This window comes from Dromiciops gliroides, chromosome 5 (genome assembly GCF_019393635.1).
Source record: "Dromiciops gliroides isolate mDroGli1 chromosome 5, mDroGli1.pri, whole genome shotgun sequence".
Lineage (NCBI taxonomy): Eukaryota > Metazoa > Chordata > Mammalia > Microbiotheria > Microbiotheriidae > Dromiciops > Dromiciops gliroides.
Window position 1 is genome coordinate 152637112 of NC_057865.1, and position 19729 is coordinate 152656840.

A 19729-nucleotide genomic window follows, 5' to 3' on the forward strand; every position below is an offset into this window, starting at 1 on the left:
GGTACCTTTTATATAACAAGGCTTAGTATCCTAACACCCTACTGAATTGTCAGAGAGAGAGAGAGCTTGCCCTCTCTAATTCGGAGCATGATCACAAACTATTCATATGTTTCATAACCACACTCCCAGTGGCAGAATTTTAACAAACTTGGGGCTTTTTAATCTATCTAATAAGAGCAAGAGCCTATACCTGTTGTGATTTCCTAGTGGTTATAAATGTTTTATTGGCCTTGACATTTTTTAATTGTTATAACATGATAACATCCCTTTGAAGGGAAGGCAAAAAGTGTTTGAAAAGTAAATTTTTTCACTAATTGGGACCTAGCCATATTTCATTCTATTTCTAACCAAGGCATTTAAGTGGTGTGGCTTCTACTGAAATAATGTCTGTGATAAGAATAGAATAAATGCTTCATGATCAAAGGAGATAAGTGTAAAAAGACTATAAGAGAATGGAATGGATGATTGCATTCATTCATTCATTTGGCAAAAATTCCAAATGCAGGCAAAGTGTTGTGCTACATGTGGATTCTTTCCCACCTCCCTCACATACTTACAAAGTAGTTGGAGCTCTTCAAGTCTTCCTATAATAGGCTATATAATAGAACCTTAAAGCAGGAAAAGCCATCTAATCCAATTGACTCATTTTGCAGATGGTTGAGAAAATCGAGAGGGCAAAAAGTGGTGACATACTACCTTTCCTGACTAGGACAGTAATGGCCAGGTTTTTAATGTAGTGAGAAATGGGTAGGGTTGGTCTGTTATTCAGCAGAGGGCAATTATTCCTCTGAATTCACTCTGGGATGATGGCCTGTTGCAGTTGTATTAAGCATTCAGATACTAGAAAAGCTCTGTTTCAGATAAAGCATACTGCAGAGGCTACCTAGGTCAGGTATCCTTCACCCAATTAATTGTGGCACATCAATGACCTAGCCAAATTCCTTTTCAGTTACTTTTATTTTGCATAGCTAATTTTCTTCGGCAGCTGTAATCTATAATGACTTCTACATAGCATGATGTGAGTGAGGCTTGATTACAGTATGCTCAAAGCATTTGCATTCTGCATTAACACATGGATAGAAGTGAGCACATCTGTATAAATCTATAATAAGGAGGCCAAGGAAATGTGCTCCTTTAAGGCCACTACATTTTTTTTGCTACATAAATTTAAAAATTAAAAATAAAAAGAGGTGAATTGTAAAATGTTTTAGATGACTTAATAAATTGTAATCTACATGCATAATTATCATCCTAAAAAAGACATGCACAACAAAGTATCAGGTACCAAATCACCTGGAGTATCAATTAACCAGATCATTTTCATCTTTGTTACTCCATTTTTCAAAGAAAGGGGAAATGATAACTAAAAAGTATATCATGAATTTTATAAGACAACAAAAAGGATGGAGAAAATTTTATAGGATCCATCTTAAAGGTGTTATTGAGTGAGTAAAAACCTGTAGATGTTCCACATTCTTAGTCTCATACAATAAATATTGTTGTTAACAGTGTCTCTGAGGCACTGTAGATCTTCAATCGGAGGAACATTATGTTATACTTGTTATAATGTACTTGCTGAGGCAGAAAAGCATAAGACGTTTTACAAATATTTTCAACATGTGTTGTTGATCTAAAGAAGAAGCAATAAATTCTCAGTTGTATAAAACTTTAAGGTTTGTAAGTCTTGGCCAATCCACCAATTAGCTGAATGACTTTTAGCGAGTCATTTAACCCCTCTGATTTTTTTTGAATAAGTGAATTTAATTAGCTTTAATTTTGCTCATTTACAAAACGATGTGGTTGGACTAGGTGTTCTATAAAGTCTCTTTCATCTCCAAAATTCTATTCTATTGATTAGATTAAAAGGAGGCTTTTGGTTAACTAGAAATTCAGTTAATGAGATTTCATTTTTCTTAAGGATAAAAGCAACTTACATTTCTGTAGTTCTTTTCAAAACACTTTGCTAAGAAGCTAGTTAGCATCAGAGCTTTTTATTCAATGGGGATCAAAAGATAACCAAGGATAAGAATAAAGATAGCATATATATATATATATATATATATATATATATATATATATGTATGTGTGTTGTGTGTATGTGTATATACATATATACATATATGTGTATATGTATATGTGTTTATATGTGTGTGTGCATCTCTATCTCTAAACATTCCTGTTGTTTGTTGTTGAGTTATTTCAGTCATATCAACTCTCCATGACCCAATTTGGAGTTTTCTTGGAAAAGATTCTAGAGTGGTTTGCCAAGTCCTTCCGAGCTCATTTTACAAATGAGGAAATTGAAGCAAACGGGATTAAATGACTTGCCTAGGGTCACCAGCTAGTAAGTGTCTGAGGCCAGATTTGAACTCATGAATATAAATCTTCCTCACTCCAGGCCCAGTGTTCTATCTTCTGTGCCACCTAGCTGCCCTATATTATATGCATATTATATATATATATATATATATATATATATATATGTGTGTGTGTGTGTGTGTGTGTGTGTGTGTATGTATGTATATGTATATGTGTGTATATATATATATATATATATATATATATATATATATATATATATATATATGCATGTAACATACACACAAAATGCTTTCCACAGTATTTTCCCCAGAAAAAGCCTGTGAAGTAGGTTGAGGTCAGTCAACAAAGACTTATCAAGCATCTATTATGTGTTAGGCATTGTGCTAAGTAGAGCTTATAAAAGAGAGTCATAAGACCATCTCTGTTCTCAAATAGCTTATAATCTAACATGTAACAACACGTTAACCATTATGTACAACAAGATGTATACAGGATAAATTGGAACAAACAGAGGGAAGGTAGTAGAATAAAAGATTGGGAAAGGCTTCCTTCAGAAGATGGAATTTTAGGGAAATCAGGAGGCAGAGATTAGGAGGCATGGGTGGGTAGGGATGGCAGTAAATGACAATGCTCAGTCAGGAGATGCAAGGTCTAGTGCTAGGAATAGCAAGGAGGTCAGTGTCACAGGTTTGTAAAGTTCATTGTTGAGAGTGTAAGGCATAAGAAAACTGGAAAGGCAGAAAATGATTAAGTTCTGAAGGGCTTTAAAAGCCAAATAGACTTTATCTTGGAGGGCCACTGGGAGTCCCTGGAGTTAACTAAATAGGGGAGTGATGCCATGGTGATATGTTCAGACTGTCACTTAAGAAAAACAAAGTTGACAGCTAACAGGATGATGGACTGGAGGCAGAGGCCCAAGGCGACACCATATTGAAATAAAAGATTTGCTGTTTTCTTCTGCAAGAGTTATAGTCTAATAAAGGTTTCTATAATGTTAAAAAAAATGCCTGTGACTAATTCTCTGTGCATTCTCTGTGTGTACAGGAAGACTACCGCTATCCTCTCAGTTGCTACTGACAACATGAAATTACCTTGCGCCTACCTCCTCCTCCTTCTCCCCCTACCCCTCCTCCTCCTCCTCCTCTTCTTCTTCTTCTTCTTCTTCTTCTTCTTCTTCTTCTTCTTCTTCTTCTTCTTCTTCTTCTTCTTCTTCTTCTTCTTCTTCTTCTTCTTCATAGGGCAATGAGTGTTAAGTGACTTGCCCAGGGTCACACAGCTAGTTAAGTGTCAAGTGTTAGGGTCAGGATTTGAACTCAGGTCCTCCTGAATCCAGGGCCAGTGCTTTATCCACTTTGCCACCTAGTTGTACCCCTACCTCTTCTTAGAAGCCAACTCTTCATGTAATTGTAGATGAAGATTAATCACTTAACAATGAACATGGAATTGGTGCTCCAATCTCCACTTATTGAACTTTCATTCAGAAAAAAAAGGGCCCAAGTTGGAGCAAGTTAATTCTACATTTGCTCTCTAAATACATTCATTAGCAACTTCATACTTAATCTTCTTTCTTCTATTTCATTCACTCCAAAACAAAACCAATTTGAACTGGTTATACAATGGTTGGTTTGATTATTCATTGGAAATGTTCTATAATCATTACCTGAACAGATTTTTTTCAATGCTACTTTAAAACCCAAAAAAAAAAAAATTTACCAGAGGAGCCTAAAATAAGCTAAGGAATGTTCTAAATGAACATTTATCAGTCATGATTTGGGGAGGCACAGGGCATAAATTCAACAATGTAAAGAAAAAATAAACTAGAATAAGCAGCAATAAAAAGTAAGTAATAAACTGGGTCCACATCAATTGAAAATGACTAAAAATATATTGTATCTAAGTGTAATGGAATATTATTTTTCAGGCAAAATAAATAATACTAGGAATTGAGAGAAACAGGAGAATAGTTCTTTGAAAAGAGAGTAACAGTCAAGAAAATGTTATATATTATGGAAATATATAAAAGAAATATGTGAAACATATAGAATCATACATATATGTATCATGAGAGAGAAAGAGAAATACATGTAACTATGTAAATGAAAAAAGATTCACCAAAAAGAAGATTGAAACCTTCAATGAAATGAAAAAACCAATGATGATAACAGAAAAGAAATTAATGATGATTTCAAAGAAGAAATAATACAACATACCTCCTCACTCTTACCAAAAAAGTGGAAGCCTCCCAGGAAACAGTATTTCCATACACAATATTTATATTTGGATGTTTCTGCTTAATTGTTTTCTTTGTCACTAAGGAAGATATAGTCCGGAAGATAATCATTTCACATCAAAGATATTTTGATGCAGATAAAGATATCAAGAAAACATTTTAAAAAAGAAAGTTGGTGTTTTATGGAAATAGGTGTTAAACTTGTAAGTACCTATGAACATTCCTTTTGAAATTCCTGTGGGTCCTTCCCCTCTCCGTCTTTTTAGCGGCTGGTCTTATTCAGCTTCCTGGTCCAGGGTCAGTGGGAAAAAATGGTGCCGCCCATGAATGTCTCCCCGCTCATCAAGGTGGGATGGTATTTGGCCCTGCTCTTGGGTGTAGTCTATGGAACGAAGCGCCATGCTTACCTAAAGCCCCGGGCAGAAAAAGAACGGAAGCTAGAGGCCAAGCCGAAGAAGAGATGAGGAGGGTTCAGCAGCAATTGGAAGAAGCCCAAGGTGACACCATATTGAAATAAAAGATTTGCTGTTTTCTTCTGCAAGAGTTATGGTCTAATAAAGATTTCTATAATGTAAAAAAAAAATGCCTGTGACTAATTCTCTATGCATTAGTAATCAGTGAGTTAATAATAATTTGTTATTACTTTAGTAAATAAATATATTTTGATAAAACACACAAGTTTGAATCATGTGCTTTATTTCTAATTTCCTTCATTTTCTGAGAATACTTCAGATGAAGAATGAATTAGATGAAACATACATAAAGAAGCTTTATTAACCTAAACATCTTGGACTGAAAATGGACAGTGGGCCCAGAACTCAACAGCAGGAAAGTTTGTATTCCTTTGGTGAATGACTGCACATTTTCTCCTTGAAATAAAAGTGTGTGTGTGTGTGTGTGTGTGTGTGTGTGTGTGTGTGAGAGAGAGAGAGAGAGAGAGAGAGACTATAAGTACAAACATTCCTCTCCAGTACCTCAGAGACACACTCTCTTTTATATCACCTCAGTCTCTGGAGAGAGTGTACTCACACAGTGTAGTTTTGGCAAAGTATTACCCACAAAGTTCACATCCAAAAGCAGTAACAATGATGGATGAGTTCTCCTCTTGCTTACCACTGGACTGGATCTTGAAGGTCATTTCTTCCCCCTTGGGCATTGATGATGCATTGGCTAAAAATTCTATCGGACTTTACTCCTTGATTCCTAGATCTTAGGTAGAAAAGCATGTCTTCTATATTAATATTCCTCTGGTGATTGTTTATGACTCTAGTATCATAGAATATTACAATCTCTGAAGATATTAAAAAGATCATCCAAATATCAGTGTATACTTGCAATATATCATTAGAGAAGAATTGTAGAGAAGAGGTATAAAACCCCATCATATAGATGCAACTAGAAAAGGATATGAGTTAGTCATGTAGTGAAAGCAAAGGATAAATGATGGCAATTTGTGCTCCCTGGATAACTATGTGATGTCAAGAGACCTAGAACAAGGATTCTTTTTTTTTCATGGATCTAATTAGCAATTCTAGTGACACCTTTGGAACTTCTTAGAATACTACTTTTAAATGCATAAAATAAAATACAAAGAATTACAAAGGAAACCAATTACATTAACATACATATTATATATGTATATCTAATATATTATACACATATATACATGCATTCATAAACACATACACATACATACATAAGTTCACAGACTCCAGGCTAAGAATCCTTCAGCTAGAGGAAGGTCCCCAATATACTAGGTGGACTCACATGAAGAATATATAGGCAGACATGGACAAAAGTTTTAAAGGATGAGGTCTGATCTGGATGGATTGTTGTCTTTATCACTAGAGGAAGTACCTCCATTGATTAAATTATAGGTGCATGAAAATATAAAAATAAATATGCTTAGAATAAACATTCCTATTTAGTGTTCCTAAAATATTTACTGGGTGAATATTTATATGTAAAATTGTATAAGTTGCTGAGTGGGATAAAAAGATTAATAAAACAAAGTTCCTTCCTGCGTTTAGAGACTAAATTAAAGTGCTATAATACAAATATATTTATATTAAAATAGTTTTATTTACATATAATATAAAATACACTACTGTGTATTGTAGTTGAAAGAACACCGATAAGACAAGGTATCCAGAAACCTAGATTGTGCTTCAGTCTGCAACTGATTGTATAACCATAGGAAAATCACAACTATCCTGGACTGGTTTCCCTATTTTATGAAAAAAATCATAAAAATGATGATGAAAAACAAAATGACTTCTATGTTCCCCTCTTAACTCAGTAATTATGTAAGGAAGGTGAGACGTTTACAAAAATAATTATAATATAGGAAAGAATGTGATAAATGTTATGAGAGATACGAAATCATATAGGAGTTTCAGTTTAAGGGATCTTGGAAGGAGGCACAGAGTAGTTGTAATTCACTCAGATCTTGAAGAATAAGTAGGATTTCAGTGATATCATGTTTACTTAGTTTAATGGAAGCAAAACAATTTAAAGAAGGAAAAATTCTCAGGAAGAGCAAGCATAAGCATATGTCTAGTCGAGTCAACCCTATTTTAGTAGTAGAAAATTTCAATTGCTTTACAAAAATAACTCTAATTCCAAACATAATTTCATTGTCTCTGAAATAGATTAGTCTCCACATGTAACACACATGTTTTATAGGAAAGAGAAATTAAGGAATATGTATCAGTCTGAAGAAAGCACATTTCTGTAAATGTATACAAATTATTTCTCAACCTGGAAGTCCTAGAATCAGCATATAATCAAAATGGATTATTTTGTACTGAAGAGTAATAGAGGGTTTTTATGCAACATACTTCAATTGCAAGATAAAAATTGTTAACATATTTACTAATATCTATGTATATAAATGTCCTGATAACTTATTATTATTTCAATCAATCACTAAGACCTCAATTTATTGATCAGAAGCAGAAAGGACCTTCGCATGCAAAGTTTATTATTATGTTCTCTGACTATAAGAAGAAATATAATACATTAGTAGAGTAATAACACATTTAACAAATGTAGAAATAAACAATGTCTCCAGACCCAGTATTTTAAAGAGATTCCATAATGTTAAAAATTACATATTGACCCTGACAGGGAAATAGTCATTTGAAATATTTATATTTGATGGATACGTACTAGGCATATACTTACCAAGTGGGAAAAATTCTAAGATGTAGAAAGATGTATGATTTAACAATACTGAAGATGTAGCATCACATCCAGTTGAGTTGACTCAAATAATAAGAATGTCACCTTTTTTCAGCAATATGGAAGGAAGAGTGAAACTTCAGATAATGGATGGGTTTTGCCATAGAGACATTAAGTGAAAAATTGACCTTGTGTGATATTTTTGCTGCAGCAGGTGTTCTCTTTGATAAATGATACTTGTAAATCAGTGTTAATGTGGTATGGTCCCAACTGGCATGTAAAGTGTAAGTGCTTCTGATGAACTTTATAAATGCCAATTAGCAGATGCATTTGGTGACTATTAGAAACCATAGATTTTTCTTATTAAACTAAAATGCAGAAATTTAGCCTAACGACCAAGGAGTAAAAATGCACAAAGATGTTCATTCAAGTCTGTGCAGTGAGATGGTATGTTCACTGAAGAGAAGAGAACCAAAAATCATGACCTTCAACAAGGACAAGTAAACTGATAATGAATGTTGGTCTTTGGCCACATTTTTACATTAGTTTTTTCAACCCCAATGCTCCCCTGGGATACTATGACTATAAGTACTGACAAATGAACGCTTCCTAGTTCTGCAAATGAATAAAATACAGTACAGAGTGAGCATATAATGACATATGTTTCCTTTTGATTTCATTAGACAATATTTGGAAACAGATTATTTCCATTTAAGTTCTGGCCTAATTAAAAAAAAAACAGGTAGAATTTTTAGTTTTTGGTGCAGGTCTATGAGGTTAGATATAACTATGGAATCAGGACCACGAATTAATTTTAGAAAAAAAAATAAACCTCTTTTTTTCTGTTTCATTTAAATAAGATCTAACTCAAAAAATTATTTTTGTTATGTGGAAGTTATGCTTAAATTTAATTTTCTACATGTGACCTATGCTAATTCTATTTTTTCTAATGTTTCAACGAGCATTGTTTAATTAGTTTAAACATCCCCTCCACTACTACTGATCCAAATCCTCAGCAAGTTGGAAGATGGTATTTGAGAATTGCTTTAGCCTCCAAATGAATCACTCTCTGGACAAAATGGTGATGAACCTCTTCAGATTTAGGGATCCTGGTCTGTAGCTGTTAGGTGCATAATTAGTTATGGGTTATGTACTCAAACGTCTCTGCCTCTGAAGATCTCAGGGCTATTCCGATGTCTTCAGGTGGTATCAAAGTGAAAGATAATTTTCACTGAGAAGCAATTCAATATAATGAATTGATAGCAAACCTTAGAATCAGGAAGACTTGGATCCATTGCTCCTGTGATCCACACAGGAAGTGTGACTTTGGGCAATAGTTAAAGTTGTCAGCCTACTTTCCGGGACAAAAAGATTTAGAGAACTTGATGATTTGTATTGATTTAAGTAGTTTCTCCATTAGGAACTGTCCTGATTGCTTTTAAGTTATTATAAAAACCCCTAGCTTTGAATTCAAAGCCCTCTACAAGTTAGTTTCCATTCAGCTTTCTACCCTTATTTCACATTATTCCCCATCACACATACTCTCTTGATATTTCAGGGTATAATGGCTATATCATGGAACACCATAGTCTCTAAAGAATTAAAGTAATGGATAATGCAAAGAAAAAGGGAAAAGTACATGGTGAACATGATTAGACTGAAATATATTACCAGTAAAGAAATGCACTGGTAAAGCAACAGGCAGTAATGGGGAATGGGACAAGCCAATACTGTCACCCTCCTGTGAGTTCATAACCCTAACTGCTGAAGCCTAAGGATTGATTATCCCTTCCTTTGTGAGGCAAAGCTTCCACAGAAACTTAATCTTCTTCTGGGATATAATATTCTTTTGAAATCTGTTTTGCAAAAATAAATACATAAAATTTTTACAATTTATTTTTTTCCCTTGGGCTGCTACCTCAATGGCATTATCATATCCTTTGCTAGTGGCTCAAGTTTACTGAGTATCTAGTTCAATGAATTATTCTCTATGTAATAAACTCATGTTTATTAAATACATGATTTCTAAACTATCATACAGTTTTCACTGGGCTAAGGGAGAAGAATGAGCAGGGGGTGAAAAGTATCAGATATTTATTCATCTCCCAGACCTCTGATCCTAAATGATGCCTGGAAGGAGTGCTACAAGGATATCATTAAAGAGATGGATATCCAGGAAAGCAGCATCCACACAATATCTGTAGATTTTAGGAAAGTATTCCAAAATGTTAGATATATCCCCATATGAAGGATTTCATTGTATAGGAGAAGAATGTATGCATAGGTAATCTGCAATGTTAGAGGTATACCCACAAATCAAAGAACTGACATATATTTCAGGAAATAAAATAACGAATTGACAAAACATTTTTTAAGTAAGTGCCTACTTTGTGCAAGGCACAATTATTCTGAGGGCCAGAAGTACAAAAACAAAAATTAAGTGGTCCTTGCTCTCAAGGAGCTTAAAATCCACCAAGGAATGCAATATATACGCAGCTAAGTAAGCATAACATATATACAAAGCATTTTCAATTGGGAAATAGAATTAACAACTGAGGTCATGGACCAGGAAGAGTTTTGCATTGTAGATGATACCTAGAATGAGTTCTGAAGTTAGCTAAGGCTTCTATGTAGTGGATGTGAGGCTGCACTGCATTACAGTTGTGGACATAGACACTTGGGTGCAATATTGATTATCACATGCAGATGATTAGACCGATATGTAAAACATGTGAAAGGGAGAAATGCAGGATAAGACTAGAACACTTGTGGGAACTATGTTTTGGGTATGGTTATTCAACCAGTCCTAAATCTACCTGCTGTAATATCAGTTTTCCATCTTGTTCACTTAATGACATGATAAATTTGCTAAATGCTTTCCTGAAATACAATATATGTTGCTTTCCCCGGATGTGCAATTTTTTATGCGCAATGAGGGTTAAGTTGACTTGCCCAAGGTCACACAGCTAGTAAGTGCCAAGTGTCTGAGGTCAGATTTGAACTCAGGTCCTCCCAAATCCAGGGTCAGTGCTCTATCTACTGCACCACCTAGCTGCCCCTGATGTGAAAATTTCAAAACAATATCTTTTTACTTATTTAGGATTTTATTTTCCCCGATTACATGTAAAAATATTTTTTAACTTTCAGTTTAAAACTTTGTGCTCCAAATTTTCTTCCTTCCTACCTCCCCTAACCCATTAAGAAGGCAAGTTTTTCAATATAAGTTATACATGTTTAGTCCTGCAAAACATTTCCATATTAGTCAGGTTGTGAAAGAAAACAGAAAAAACCTCAAGACAAATAAACTAAAAATCTATGCTTCAATCTGTATCCAGGCAATATTAGTTGTTTCTCTGAAGATCTATTGCATTTTTCATCATAAGTCCTTCAGAATTGTTTTGCATCATTGTATTGCTGAGAATAACAAAGTCATTCACAGTTGATCATCTTACAATATTGCTGTTACTTTGTATATATTACATTTCACTTTGCATTAGCTCATGTACGTCTTTCCAGGTTTTTCTGAGAGCATCCTGCTCATCATTTCTCATAGCACAATAGTGTTGCATCATAATCACATCCAACAATCTGTTCAGTCATTCCCTAATTGATGGATATCCCCTCAAGTTCAAATTCTTTTTGCCTGAAAAGAGTTGCCATAAATAGTTTTTTTTTTGGTGGACTTTTCTGTCCAATGTTTTGATTTGCATCTTTCTAATGAATAGGATATTTTTATATGACTATAGATAGCTTTGATTATTTCATCTAAAAACTATTCATATCTTTTGATCATTTATCAATTGTGGAATGCCTCTTATTTTAGGAAATTTGACTGAGTTCTCCATATGTAAAAACAATATTTTAAAACAAATTATTCTAGAATGACCTTTTTTAATCATACCATTTTTCCTGAATGACTACTATATAAATATAATTTTATTAAATATGTTTTTGAATATTGACAAAAATTAAAGACAAGTTCACAGGACTATGGTTTAAATATTTCCTCCTCTTTCAGAAATAGGGAGATTTGTTCATCTCCAAGTCCTGAGTCATAGCTCTATTCCTCATGTTTTTTCAAAGAGCTCTGACAATGGCTCACCAAACACATCTGCCAGTTCTTTCGGTGTCTAGGGAAGTTATCCAAATGTAGTAAAACATTTCTTGACTTGAGTTCATATAGGGCTATTGTTTTCTCATCTCTCTATTAATTTTCAGTTCAGGTTCCCTTTAACTATTTTGCAGTTAGTCTCCCCAATCTGAACATGGTTTGTTTAACAGGGCATGAGTGTTGAATGGTCCTGTCTTCCTTACATCATACATTATTCTTGTCCCATTTACCCCAACTCCCCCATTCCAACAACAGTTATGCCCTTTCTTTAATATTTCTTTGCAACAATTTAATGAAATAAACATTTATAATCTACTATTTGTGAGGAATTTTTCTTGATGCAAGGGATATAGGCACAAATTAATAGTGCCCTTCCCTCAATGAGTCACCTTAGTTCAGAGAAACAATACGTACACAAATAATATAACACAATCTAATTTGAGATTGATAGTAGCACTAACTATTCTAGAAACCAACAAGAAAATGGCACTTGAGCTGATTTTTGAAACAAGATAAAACATTTTGAGTGACCAAAGTCAAAATGGGAAGTATTCCACTCTGTGCAAGGGCATAGAGGCAAAATTGGGACAGCTATTGATCAATATAGTATGGCTAAAACATATGAATATTTAATATATGACTACAGAAGAATATGTAATATGAAATAAGGGTAGAAAGGTTGCTTAGAGCTAAAATGTTGTCAGGATGTATGTGTATGTATGTGTGTATGTGTATATGTGTGAACCAGATTTGTGATTTCATCACTGTACTGAGTTCCCCAGAGGAACTTCCTCTACAAGTACACACTCAGCATCTGTTCTGCAACCTCTAATTTTTAAAAAAATGCTGAGCTGTTGAGTTGCAGTGACTTCTTCTGCATCATGCAGTCAGTAAATGCTAGCAGCAATTCTTAAGCCTAGGTTTTCCTGACTCTGACCTCAACTTTCAATTTATTCTCTCCCTCAGTTCCTGGCATTTTCACTGGATAACTGTCTCAATTACTTGGAATATTCTCCCTCCTCACCTTCAACCAGCTCTCTACTTTTCTGGCTTCCTTCAATTTCCACCTAAAATTACATCTTCTATAGGAAGCTGTTCCCATTCCTTAATTCTAGTGCCTTCTCTCTGCTAATTTTTGCCTATTAATGCTGTATGTGAGTTGTATGTACATAGTTTGCGTGTTGTCCCAATGATTAAACTGTAAGCTCCATGAAAATAGGGAAATACAGCTGTCTTTTGACTTTCTTTGTATTTGCATTGCTTAGCATAGTGCCTGGCATCTAGAAAGCACTTATTAAATGGTTATCCACAGACATACTGTACCATGCTACATATCTAGCTATTATCTATCTATCTATCTATCTATCTATCTATCTATCTATCTATCTATCTATCTATCTATCTACCTCTTTATATCACAATTTGTTCATCTATATCCCAACCAATTGGCACACATATTTTGATTCAAGTTTTTTTCCCTGCCACTTAAAATTAGGCTATGAACGTTTAACATAGGTGCATGTAATATACATATGTACACACATACACAAAATATATATGTATATGCATGCATACATATACATACATATATGCATATATAAATTTACACACAAACACATGTATATATACACACATACATATATGTGTATAAGTATACATATATAGATATATATACACACATATATATGTCTATATAATCCTTATTTCTGCCATTGACCTTCACAAGGTAAAAAAGACTGATGAATAGTTTAGCAATTTTTCTTTCATAATTCCATTTTTTCTTGAGTCTGAACCAAATAATGGTTCCAACAATATACTAATTATTAATCCTGACTACCAACAGCCCAATTCACCTGTGTTGTTTAAAATCTAAATTGTCAGGAGCAGCTAGGTGGTGTAGTGGATAAAGCATAAGACCTGGATACAGAAGGACCTGAGTTCAAATCTGGCCTCAGACATTTGATACTTACTAGTTGTGTGACTCTGGGCAAGTTACTTAACCCTTATTGCCTGGAAAAAAAAATCTAAATTGTGGGTTCTAATCTGCCCCCTCACCCCCAGGATTAGGGGGAAGCTGGCTAAAATCACTGATAAATTCAGCAAGAATTTAGGCTTTTAAAGATTTATTAAAATATATAAGTTAGTGGAGAGAGAATTAGAACAGATTCCTTATAGCATGGAAATTCGAGCTCAGATCCAATTCAGTATAGCCAGAGAGAAAGAAAGCAATTTCCTTTCCTAGTAGCCCATGTGAAATCTCTCACCACCAAGCCCAGTGTCTGAATAATAATAATAATAAGAACAACAACAACAACAACAATAACAATAATATAATAATAGTTTTTATAGGTAACAATATGACACAATGGACAAATCAGTGACCATGGAGTAAGATGACTCCAAGTTCATATTCTGCCTTTCTTACATACTACATATTTAAACTTGAGCAAGTCAATAAATATCAGTTCCTGATATCTAAAATGAGCACTGAGTAATGTCCTAGATCAATATTAATGTCAAACCCATGATCCAATCACTATTGTTACTTTATGATTTGGCATTCTGCATGTTTTAAGTCTTATAATTTTATAATGTTCCTTATGAATGTGTGATCTACTGATTCTTACAATTTACAATTTGATCTTGTCCCCTCAAAATGCTCATGGAGTTAAATTGCTGTAGCACTAAGTTTTTAAGTCCATTTGAGCAGTACCATCTCATTTATTGAATTATTATATCCCAATCAATTAAAATGAAGAGGTTCCTATTTATTGAAGTCATGATGTATCTTTAAAATGTGCTTTGTAATTTATTTTATTAAAAACCTGAATTCTGTCTAATAACTGAATATTTTGTGCATTTTAGGTATTATGTGTGTGTATGTGTGTGTATTATGTCTTTCGATCTCTCCCTAATCCTTTTTTTGTGGAAGAATGGTGATTTTTTGAATGGATTATTGTTTATCCTACTACTTTACTGAATGATTTAACTCTCAATTTAAAAGAAATTCTATGGTTTTCTCTAAGTAACATATTGATTGCAAATAGATAATATTTCATAACCTCTTCAGCTATTCTTAGTCCCTAAATTTTTCCTATCACTGTATTATCTCAAGAATTAAATAATAATAGAGACAATGATACCCTTCTTTTATACCTCATTTTATGGGGAAATTTCCTATTAGATCTCTTACAAATAATCTAACACTTGGTTTTAAGTTAATTATTTAGATAATGAAGAAAAAAGACTTATTACTATGAAAATTAGGTTTTAACACAAAAAACAAAATATATTTAAAGGCTTTTTCTGTATCTATTTAATGATTATCTTCTTTTTTTCTTATTATGTTTACAATTTTCCTAATGTTCAACCATCCTTTCATTCCTGATTTATATCTTTGTTATAGTGAATAATGTTTATAAAATACTTATGCAACCTTTTGCTAATTATTTCATTTAATATTGTTACATAAATATTTACTAATGCCATTAGGCTAGAATGATTTTGTCTGTGTTGCTTTTGCCTTAGGGGTTTAAATACAATATTTAACTAACGCACAGTGTTTAGGATGGTGCCCTTTTCTCTACTTTGACTAAAAGTTTATGCAGCATAAATAATTCTTTGGATGTTTTACAGAAGCCACTTTTTGCTTTATATTCCCTTTTAGAAAAAAAAATAAGAGGCTCTACATACCTTTCTAAAGTGCTCTTTCTAATATGGATTTTCAAAATTCTCTATTTCTACTTGTACTAATTTGCTTGTTTCATATTTTTATTAATTTTCTTTAAAATTTATTTCAAGGTAATTTAGAATTAGAAATAATTTATAATGACAATTTCTTCTTTTCCCTATTGACTTTAAATTACCCTTTCCCTTAAAAATAAATGAGTTTGTTTCATTCTAAATTTAAAAATAATTAATGACATTTCTCTATATTATTGGTCTTAGTTTTATTCATCATAGGTATTCTAATGATTCTTAAATTAACTCTCCATGATCTATTATCCCTATTGGTTTTTAAGAGTAAATTCTTCATATTTTCTACTTTTAAAATCTTTCATTTCTCTGATAAAGTATTCATTTCCAGAATAAGAATAATTGGCCAAATAATAGCTTGTCAAATGGGCCATCAACTATCATAAAATGTTCTGAATAAACAATAATAAAATAAATGCAAATTAAAGCAAATCTGAGGTTCTTCCTCACACATCAGATTGGCAATGATAACAAAAAAAGAAAAGAAAATGGCAAATATTGAAGGAATTGTGGGAAAGAAAGCAAATTAACACACTGTTGATAGTGTTATGAATTGAAACTATGACCAAAATGTTCTTAAACTGTGTATACCCTTTCACTCAGAAATAACATTAGTAGACCTAAATCCCCAAAGAGATCAAATAAAGGTAAAAATCTAAGTTAAAAAAAATATGTATATCATGTCTTTTTCAAATGAAAAAGAACTTGATATCATCGGGGCACTCATATTGGTGGAACAAATTATGGTGTATGATTATAATGGGATATAAATGTGCCATAGGAAATGACAAGTATGAAAGTTTTAGAGAAACCTGGGAAAACTTGTACCAACTAATGCAGGACAGAATTAAGAAAACAATTTATGGGGCAGCTAGGTGGCTCAGTGGATAGAGCACTGGCCCTGGAGTCAGGAGTACCTGAGTTCAAATCCGGCCTCTAACACTTACTAGCTGTGTGACCCTGGGCAAGTCACTTAACCCCAATTGCCTCACTAAAAAAAAAAAAAAAGAAAGAAAGAAAAAAAAGAAAACAATTTATAAAATAAGAATAAACTTGTAAATCTTAACTTTGAAATACTTAAGAATTCTAATCAACTTAGTAACATACCATGATTCCAAAGTAATGATAATAAAGAATACTACCCACCTCCAAACAGAGAGATAATATGCAAAATGAGAAGAAAAAAAACATTTCAGGAAATGGTCAATATGAAATTGTGTTTTTTTGTTGGCTAGCCATATTTGCTTAAAACTGTATTTCTCTTTTTTCCATTAGGTTGAAATTGAGAAGAGAAAAGAATTGTTTGTTATGTTTTTTAGATGACTACTTCATGTCTTCACTAAAATCCCACCTTTTTTAAGAAGTCTTTCCTATTCTCTCTTAATCCCAATGACTTCTCTGTTCATTTACATAAGTTGTTTGTGTTATATCTTATGGTAAAAATTATTTGTGGCAAAGATTAATATCAAAAGGTTTAGCTGAATCATTTGGGAGGGGCCACACCTGCCCCATCCTGAGATTGCATATGCTACTGAGCAGCTTTTGAAGGACCTCCCCTTTTGGGGGAGAAAAACTCCACCAGAAGGGAGGCAACTTTCAGTGGATGGGGCATTCAAAAGTTTGGTCTCTTTTGGCTAGGAAGAAGCGCTGGGCTCAGTTAGGTGGTAGGGTGTTTAGTGCTTGGTCTTGGGCGTGCTGGTTCTCTGCTGGGCGGGCAGTTCGGGTTTGGTGAGTTTTATGAAGAAAAACCCTAAATTCCTTTGAACTAGCTTAATTGGGAACTCTCTGGGATCACATAGGCTAAGCTTAGAGTTAAGACTGTCCATCTGTATTTCTACTTCCTTATCACCCTAATTGCTTTCACCTTTGTGGTCTAATTAATTCCCAAGCAATAAAACTTGATCCTTTATGAACTAAAGCTCACAGGCTCCTTTTCTTATTGACCTGGGAGGAATATATAAAAGGAAAAGTTCAAAAGGGAGATTAATGCTCCGTGTATCAAATTTTGTCCCTCACAATCTCCCTCTTTAAGTTGTGTGCTCCTTGAAGGTAGGTACTCATTCTGCCTTTCTTTTTAGCCTCAGAGTGTATGGCACAGAAACAATGTTTAAAAATATTTGACTTACCTAATCACTGTAGAGGTGGAGAGCAGTGTCAGGTAGTAGGTGAATGGAACATAAGAGGAGCAAGTTGCCTACAGAAATAGAGAAGGCACTTAGTAGGGGTTCACCAACCTGTTAGTTTGAATTGTCTTTTTTTTTGTAGCAATCACACCCAAAACCAAACAGAATACATAGGACTAGGCCTGAAGCAAAAACAAGGAGCCACTGAGTGATGGAATTTTAAAGTTGAAAGGGAACTCAGAAATGATCTAGCCAAAGCTATACTCAAAATGTAATCTGCAGCCAGCTATGTGGCGCAGTGGATAAAGCATGGGCCCCAGATTCAGGAGGACCTGAGTTCAAATCCAGCCTCAGACACTTGACACTTACTAGCTATATGACCCTGGGCAAGTCACTTAACCCTCATTGCCTGGCAAAAACAAAAACAAAACACAAAACAAAACAAACAAAAATGTAATCTGCACTTTAATGTACTTGAAGAGGGTTCATTCAGCCTCAAAGATATCTCCCATTACTTCTTTTTTTGTCTGTTTGTTCGTTTTGTTTTGTGGGGCAATGAGGGTTAAGGGACTTGCCAAGGTCACACAGCCAGTAAGTGTCAAGTATCTGAGGCCAGATTTAAACTCAGGTCCTCCTGAATCCAGGGCCAGTGCTTTATCCACTGTGCCACCTAGCTGCCCCCTCTCCCATTACTTCTTGAGGCAACACATTATACTAGTAACTAATTCTAATTGTTAGGAAATTTGTTTGTTTGTTTTATTGAAATCAGGCTTATATTTACTACCTTCAAACTTCCCCTCATTCCTCCAAGTTCTGCTCTCTGTAAGCAAAGAGAACAAAAATAATTTTTCCACCAAATAACCCTCAAATATAGTTTATGTTGATTCCTCCCATCACCAAATTTCTTAAAGCAGGACAAAAAGCAAAGTTCCTTCAACTACTCTCTCTATAACATGAACACAAGGCCTTCATCAACCTAGATGGACTCTTCTTTAACTCAGCCTGTCATTAAATTACTTCCTAAAAAAATGCAACCAAAACCTAAAGTCAATATTTGAGATAAGTTCTGACCAGAACAAAATACTGGTAGCCTATTGCCCACTTATTCTTGGAATTAGTACCTCTCAGTGAAGCTCAAAATGACATCACATCTTGTGGGTGCCATATTACATGATAACATATTGAGTTTGTACATACTAAAATCCTTGGAACTTTTTCAGAATTTCAGTTCAACATTATTCTTCTCCCCCACCTTTTGTTTATAAATTTGATTTTGGGGGCCTGAGTACAATTTCTATTGAATTTTATCTCATTAGTTTCAGCACAGACCTCTAACCTGCAAAGATATTTTTGCCTTCTCAGCTAAACATGCCATCTATGCCTTTACCTGAGTATCTTATGTTCAACAGCCCTGAGTTAATTGCAAATCCCTCAGATACTCCAAATGAAACCTCCTTTAAAGTATTAATGACTCATTAACAATGAAGTTTAATTCTGACCATTCAATTACTATAAAATCCATTAATTTATAATATTATCTGGCCCACATCCCTCTACCTTTATCACAAAAACAGTATGGCATGTTTAATCAAATTATTTGCAAAAGTTTAAGAAAACTATACTCAACATTCCTACCAGCTTTGTCCAGGCAAAAAAGGATGTAAAATTAGTCTGGCATGACCTATTTGCAATCATTGCTTTCTATTCTCAATGTATAATAACCACCTCATCAAGGAACCATTACAGAATTTTTCCAGGAATGAATGAAATTCACTTGGCTATGCATTACAGACTCTATTCTTTTCCCTTTTTCAGAAAATAAGAACAAAATTTCTATTTCTTCAGTCCCTTGGTAGCTCTGCTATTTTCTGCAATTTTTCAAATACCACTGAGTGGCATAGCAATCAATCACATCTCTGAGTTCTTTCAGTTGCCAAGACTATAGTTCATCTGGGCCAGGTGACTTAAATTCATCAAGATCTGCTTGGTGCTCTTTTATTATCT